This window comes from Babylonia areolata, chromosome 12, assembly GCF_041734735.1.
Source record: "Babylonia areolata isolate BAREFJ2019XMU chromosome 12, ASM4173473v1, whole genome shotgun sequence".
Taxonomy (NCBI): Eukaryota; Metazoa; Mollusca; class Gastropoda; order Neogastropoda; family Buccinidae; genus Babylonia; species Babylonia areolata.
In genome coordinates this window covers 18059921-18067662 of record NC_134887.1, presented here as the reverse complement: position 1 = coordinate 18067662, position 7742 = coordinate 18059921, and the positions used below count along the sequence as shown (strand labels likewise).

General features: G+C 45.7%; 1 protein-coding gene across 1 annotated transcript in view; it reads left to right on the top strand.

The window, feature by feature from the left end:
* The first annotated feature begins 3858 nt into the window (after positions 1 to 3858).
* The window catches only part of LOC143288408 (uncharacterized), an 85893-nt gene continuing 82009 nt past the window's right edge, over positions 3859 to 7742 (top strand). The window contains exon 1 of the mRNA XM_076596843.1: positions 3859 to 3955. The gene's annotated coding sequence lies outside the window, so the exon portion shown is untranslated. The remainder of the gene's footprint in view (positions 3956 to 7742) is intronic.

The following is a 7742-nucleotide window of genomic DNA, read 5'->3' as shown; positions in this document are numbered from 1 at the left end:
TTGAACAGCATTACACAGTATCATGGACCTGACATTTAATTTTCTACTTATGTCTGAGTAGATGGTTTCACTTTTCGATCGAATGGAAAATAAATGTTGATACTTGGCAGTTCCTCTGCTCGTTTTTGGATAGAAGAAGTGTACTAAGAGACATATTTGAACATTCTTGAAGAAATTCTGCCTGTAAATCAATAATATATAGAACAAACAAGCAATCAATGGTATTCATCTTCTAGTATCTTCTAGTTCACCTTGGCAAAAAGGACAATGCTTTAAAACCTCATTTTTAGTGTACCTATCAACAGTATTTTTTAAAGGAAGTGCATTAAATCTGGCCTGAGACAACGCCACTCTGAAACAAACATTCATTTGCATTTGTTATGTATGAGGGAGAGAGAGAGAGAGAGAGGGGGGGGGGGGGGAGACAGACAGAGACAGAGAGCTGAGAGGCAAATACGTCATGATTCCTCCATAGTTTTGCCCACTGTTCACCTTTGCTTACTTTTTGGTTTTCCTTGCATCAGGAATGTGATGATTTTGGCTGTGTTTCATGTAGCTTGATATTTATAGCACGATCTCTCTTTCTCTGTGTGTGTGTGTATGTGTGTGTGTGTGCGTGCGTGCGTGTGCGAGTGTGTGTGCGTGCGTGTGTACGTACGTGTCTGTGTGTGTGTGTGCGTCCGTGTGCGAGAGAGAGAGAGCTAGAGAGAGTGTGTGCATGCGCGTGCGTATGTGTGTATACGTACACGTGCCTGAATGCTTGCGCCTGTGTGTGTGTGTGCGTGTGTGTGTGCGTGCGTGCGTGCGTGCGTATCTCTTTTTGTCAGTCTGCGTGTGTTTAAAAAAAATTAACGGGAAATTAAACAACAGTGTATAATTATATGTTCTCACGTTTCAAGAAGGTCATAACCCACGCAGTTACATCATAATCCACGAGTCATAATTCAACATGTGTATGTCACCTTTCACTTAAGCCTTAAAAGAAAATGAAAAAAGAAAGAAAGAAAGAAAAAAACAACAACCAAAAACAAAATATCCCAGAAACATGAACAAGAAGACTTTGTCACACAGTGTGATACTTTTAGACCCGCAAGGTCAAAATGACGGCCAAGTCGTATGACGGAACGCTGGCGGGGTTAAACAAAATACATTGACGTCAGAAGTTAGACAGCTCTATTCGTCACCACATGTGGGCCGACTGTGTGAAGATGCAAAGGAGAGAGGAGAAGACGTTGATGAAGAAGAAAGAACAGCAGAAGGAAATGGAGAAGGGAAGAAGAAGGATGAGGAGAGGAAAAGGGGGGGGGGGGGGAGAAGATGATAATGAAGAAGAAGAAGGAGGAGAAGGAGGAGGATGTAGATATGAAGGGGTTGTAGAAGAAGATGAGAAAGGAGAGGTACAGAATGAATAAACAGGAGAGTCCCGGAAGAAGTTGAGAAGAAGATGAAGAAAGAGGAAGAGGAGGGTACATTCTTAAGAAGGCGTTATAGAAGAAGAGAAAGAAGAGGAAAAAAAAAAAAGAATCCCAGAAGACGTTGAGAAGAAGAAGAAGAAGAAAGAGGAGGAGAAGATGAAGGAGGAAAAGTAGAAGAAGACGTTGAGAAGAAGAAGGAGAAAGAGGGGGAGAAGATGATGGAGGAAAAGTAGAAGAGGACGTTGAGAAGAAGAAGGAGAAGAAAGAGAAGGAGGAGGAGAAGAAAAACAAGAGGCAAAGAAAATTTAATGAATAAATAGAAAAGAAAAATCCTCGAGAATGTCACCGTGTGCTATTTTACGAGACAACGCCGCTTTTTAACTCGTCATTATGACCATTATGATTTCTCTCTCTCTCTCTCTCTCTCTCTCTCTCTCTCTCTCTCTCTGTGTGTGTGTGTGTGTGTGTGTGTGTGTGTGTGTGTGTGTGTGTGTGTGTGTGAGGGAAGTGTGGGTGGTTTTATGCGTCTGTGTGTTTGTGAGGGGAGGGGTATTTGTGTGCGAGTGAGAGAGGAAGACAGACACAGAGAGAGAAATAGACAGACAGACAGAGGGGGGGGGGGGGGGGGGGGGAGATGGAGAGAGAGAGGAACGAAACGAAAATTTATTTTACCAGGGTAAATAGATCAGCAAAACATTTGCTTTTTTCCACCCAGCCCTGGGGTATTACGAAAAATGTAATGAAGAAAAAGAAGAAAAAAGAGGGATGTGGGGGGGTATAGGGTTACATCATGAGAACTCATGAACACAGAACGGTTAACAAGAAAAGAGAGAGAGTGAGAGAGAGAGAGAGAGATTCACACACACACACACACACACACACACACACACACACACACATTCTGCCCAGGTCAGTTTACCTTGTAATTTGCCACCACTTTGTTCCCAGTTTGTAACATCTAAATGTTTTAAGGCTTTTAACCATGGCTTCCCAAATTATTGGGTATTTTTGTTTGTTGCTTTCCTAATTTGCCGTCTTCTCATGAAACTAATCAGTGGCTTCCTCCATTTCAGATCGTGTGTCCTGCATTTAAACAGAGTTGTTTTTGTTGTTGTTGTTGTTGTTTTTATTTGTTTGTTTATTATTATTATTATTATTTTAATGAACAGACTATATTCTGCATGCAATATATTAAAAAGCTGTTGTTGAAAACTGTTCTTGAGAGTTTAGAAGAAGAAGAAAAACAAAACCCAAAACAATTTTACAAAATAGTAATACTTGTGGGTTTATATATATATATATATATATATATATATATATATATATATATATATATATATATATAAACTTACTTCATGAATTAAGTGTTCGATCTCTGACAAACGGAAATCCAGTGATTCCTTCGCTTCCCAAACAGACAGAAAGGACGACTAAAACGTTACGTGGATTTTTGCTACTAACTACTTGATAATGGAGCAAAACCATGTCCACAGAGGGAGAGAACGCGAACACCTTTTTCTTTCTTTCTTCTTTTTTTCCCCCCCTTTCTCTCTAGCTTCTGAATTATGATCAATATCATTAGTTATACAGTGAGAGCCCTGTTGATGAAAAGATAATAAACAAGAAAAGCACAACAGCAAAAAAATAAGAATAAATAAATAAATAGATAAATAAAATAAAATAAAATTTTTAAAAGGGGGGGGAGGGGGGGACGCCTGTTTTCCCTTTCTGGAAAGTTCATCAGGTGTGCTGTGTTGTGTCCTTCTGAAGAACACACACACACACACACACACACACACACACACACACACACACACACACACACACAAAGACGGAGAGAGAGAGAGAACAGAAAACGCGCTTCTCTAAAAAAAAAAAATCACTTTGGGATTTTTTTTTCTTTCCAACTTACTGTTCAAGTCCTGTTGTCAGTGAGCCGGGACAACATTAAATGCGAGCGTGTGCGCATGCGCGCATTCGGCGCATGCGCACGGCAACGCCAAGAATGCCAAGAATCAGTGTAGGGATTGCCACGCGTGTCATCAGTCCAGTTTCAACATGGCGGGCGCGCGTAGTGACGCAATCAGTGCCATTTGATTTTATTCTGTTCTCAGAACACTGCATAATGTCCGCAACCGGGAGCTGCGCAACAAGAAGCTTTAATTAAAAGACACGACTGAAGAACAGAAGTGTATAAAAGAAGATATTGTGATAATCCGTAAGCCAACCAAAAAGAGAGAGAGAGAGAGAAAAGGCGTTCTCTTTTATTTGATTTTATTTTTATTTTTTCATTTTATTTCATTTCATTTTGTTTTATTTTATTCTGTTTTATTCTAATTATTCATTTATTTTATTAAAACAAACAAAAACAAACAAACAAAAAAAAACCCAACTTAATTCCCAAATCCTTCCATCACGCTTGTTGCAGAAGCAGGATCAGCTTGCGCGCGCGCGCGTGCATATACAGAGCACGTGATGGGCGCTGCCACGTCGATAACCCTCAGCTTCTGACGTCATCGTCCGGGTTCTTCCTTTTGCACGTGAGTACCTCGTGGTGTGTTGCACAGAAAGAGAGGTGAGTAGAGATAGAGAGGGAGACAGATATAGCGGGAGAAAGAGAGCGACAGGGGGATGGGGAGGGGGGGGGGGCATGGAAAGGGAGGGGGAGAGAAAGAGAGAGAAGGTGGAACAGAAAGAAAGGAAACAGGAGGGCGGTGGGAGGGGGCGGGGCGGGGGATGGGGGTGTGGGGGGGGGGGTGAGAGATGATGGAGGGAGAGAAAGAGACAAGATAAATAAAGAGAGAAAGAAAGAGGGGGCAGGGAGAAAGAGAGAGAGAGAGACTGAGAGCTGGACAGAGAGAACGAGAAAGAGGCAGAGACAGACAGACCGACAGAGTGTTCAGTGGGTGTGCGATGTGTTGCACAGAGAGAAAGAGATAGAGAGAGAGAGCGAGAGACGTGTAGAGATAGAGAAACAGACAGATACAGAGAGGGTGGAGACAGAAAGGAAGAAAGAGAGGGAGATAGAAAGGGGGACCGGAAGAGAATGAAAAAGGGAGTGAGAGAGCGAGAGAGGAAAAACAGAGAAAGAGAGAGAGAGAGAGAGAGAGAAAATGAGGGGATAGGTAGGGGGAGAGAGAGAGGGGGGGGGGTAGGTAGGGAGAGAGGGAAGAGAGGGAGAGAGAGGGGGGAGGCACAGAGAGAGCGAGAGAGAGAAAGAACTCAGAACTCAGAAGTCTAATGAACATCGTCCCTTTGCCACAATACATAATTTATAGTTATGGTGGGTGCCAATGTCGTAGAGAAAAGGTTGGGGTGGGGTAGAGGTAGAGAGAGAGAGAGAGAACCAGACAGACAGACAGAGAGAACCAGACAGACAGACAGACAGAGAAAGAAAGAGTCAGAGACAGTCAGACAGACAGAGAGCGAGTCAGAGACAGTCAGACAGACAGAGAGCGAGTCAGAGACAGACACAGAGAGAGAGTGAGTCAGAGACAGACAGACAGAGAGCGAGCGAGTCAGAGACAGTCAGACAGATAGACAGAGAGAGCGAGCGAGTCAGAGACAGACAGACAGACAGACAGAGAGAGAGCGAGTCAGAGACAGACAGACAGACAGAGAAAGAACGAGTCACAGTCAGACAGAGAGCGAGCGAGTCAGAGACAGACAGAGAGCGAGCGAGGGAGTCAGAGACAGACAGACAGAGAGCGAGGGAGTCAGAGACAGACAGACAGACAGAGAGAGAGCGAGTCAGAGACAGACAGACAGACAGAGAGAGAGCGAGTCAGAGACAGACAGAGAAAGAACGAGTCAGAGACAGTCAGACAGACAGACAGAGAACGAGCGAGTCAGAGACAGTCAGACAGACAGATAGACAGAGAGCGAGCGAGTTAGAGACAGACAGACAGACAGAGAGCGAGCGAGTCAGAGACAGACAGACAGACAGAGAGCGAGCGAGTCAGAGACAGTCAGACAGAGAGCGAGTCAGAGACAGTCAGACAGACAGAGAAAGAACGAGTCAGAGACAGTCAGACAGACAGAGAGCGAGTCAGAGACAGTCAGACAGACAGACAGAGAACGAGCGAGTCAGAGACAGTCAGACAGACAGACAGACAGATAGACAGAGAGCGAGCGAGTCAGAGACAGTCAGTCAGACAGACAGAGAGAGAGCGAGTCAGAGACAGTCAGTCAGACAGACAGAGAGAGAGAGAGAGTGAGTCAGAGACAGTCAGACAGAGAAAGAACGAGTCACAGACAGACAGAGAGCGAGCGAGTCAGAGACAGTCAGTGAGACAGACAGAGAGAGAGCGAGTCAGAGACAGTCAGACAGAGAGCGAGCGAGTCAGAGACAGTCAGTCAGACAGACAGACAGAGAGCGAGCGAGTCAGAGACAGTCAGTCAGACAGACAGACAGAGAGCGAGTCAGAGACAGTCAGTCAGACAGAGAGAGAGAGCGAGTCAGAGACAGTCAGACAGAGAAAGAACGAGTCACAGACAGACAGACAGAGAGCGAGCGAGTCAGAGACAGTCAGTCAGACAGACAGAGAGAGAGCGAGTCACAGACAGACAGACAGAGAGAGAGAGAGAGAGCGAGTCAGAGACAGTCAGACAGAGAGCGAGCGAGTCAGAGACAGTCAGACAGACAGACAGACAGAGAGCGAGCGAGTCAGAGACAGTCAGTCAGACAGACAGAGAGAGAGCGAGTCACAGACAGACAAAGAACGAGTCACAGACAGACAGACAGACAGAGACAGAGAGCTGAGGGGGTCAAGGGCACACGTACATCCAATGAAGACTGGATGAGGGGACCTGTTCTCTCTCCACACGATGGAGGTGGGGGAAGAAATAGTGTTGTCGTTTTTTTTGTTTTGTTTTGTTTGTTTGTTGTTGTTTTTTACCGGCGCGCACCTTCATTCGCGCGCGCGCGCAAACACACACAGACACACACACACAAACACACGTGTACATACACACACACACACACACACACACACACACACACACACACACACATAATACATACATACATACATACATACATACACACAAACATACATACAAGCACGCACGCACGCACGCACAGGAAGTGCTCGCTCGCAAACGCGCGTGACAAACCCACATACATACGCACGCAAACACGACACGTTCAGGTTACCACCTTCGTGCTGTTCCCGCCTCGCACATGCACACTGACACACACTGACACGCACGCATGCACCACCCCGCTCCCCTATCGCCCCCCCCCCCCCCCACACACACACACACACACGAGCGCAACATCCACCCCGTCCTCCCCCTACACTCACCCCTCACACTCACACCACATCACACCGAAACACCGCACAACACACAGACACACACACACACACACACACACACAATCACAATCACACACACACACACACAATCACACACACACACACACACACACACACACACACACACAATCACACACACACACACACACGCCCCAGAAACATTTTTTTTTAAGGCAGTGGAGAGAGAGAGAGAGAGAGATGGCCTCCTCCAAACGAATGAGGGAAACCTTATGAGGACGAACCCATTGACCGCTGGAAGCCCAGTACAGACCTCGTCACTGGAGCGGGCAGTTTGTTGCCATGCACTTTACTTCAGGGAACAAGGTGACAGAGTGGTTCTGAGTCGCCGTACAGCGTCCGTGAGGGTCTGGGTTCTTCTCCTCCTTCTTCTTCGTTCGTGGGCTGCACCTCTCACGTTCACTCGTATGTACACGAGTTGGGGCTTTTTACGTGTATGAACTACTTCTTTTTTTTCTTTTTTTTTTTTTTTTTTTTTACTCCGCCATGTAGGCAGCCATACTCCGTTTTCAGGGGTGTGCATGCTGGGTATGTTCCTCGTTTCCATAACCCAAAGAACGCTGACATGGATTACAGGATCTTTAACGTGATTATTTGATCTGCTTGCTTAAACACACGAACGGGGTTAAGACACCAGCTGGTCTGCTCATATTTTGACCTGGGAGATCAGGAAAAATCTCCACCCTTTACCCACTAAGGCGCCGTTACCGAGATTCGAACCCGGGATCCTCAGAATGAAAGGCCAACGCTTTAACCACTCGGCTATTGCGCCTGTCGTGTCTGGGTTCGAATCCCGGTCTCGCACGTTTGACTGGAGAATCACACTGGGCGACTAAGTCATTCGGATGAGACGATAAAGCGAGGTCCCGTGAATAGCACGCACTTGGCGCACCGATAAAGAACCCATGGCAACAACAAAAAGAGAAAAAAAAAGTTGTCCTCTGGTAGAATTCTGGAAGAGAAAATCCACTCTCATTATTATACATGCGTG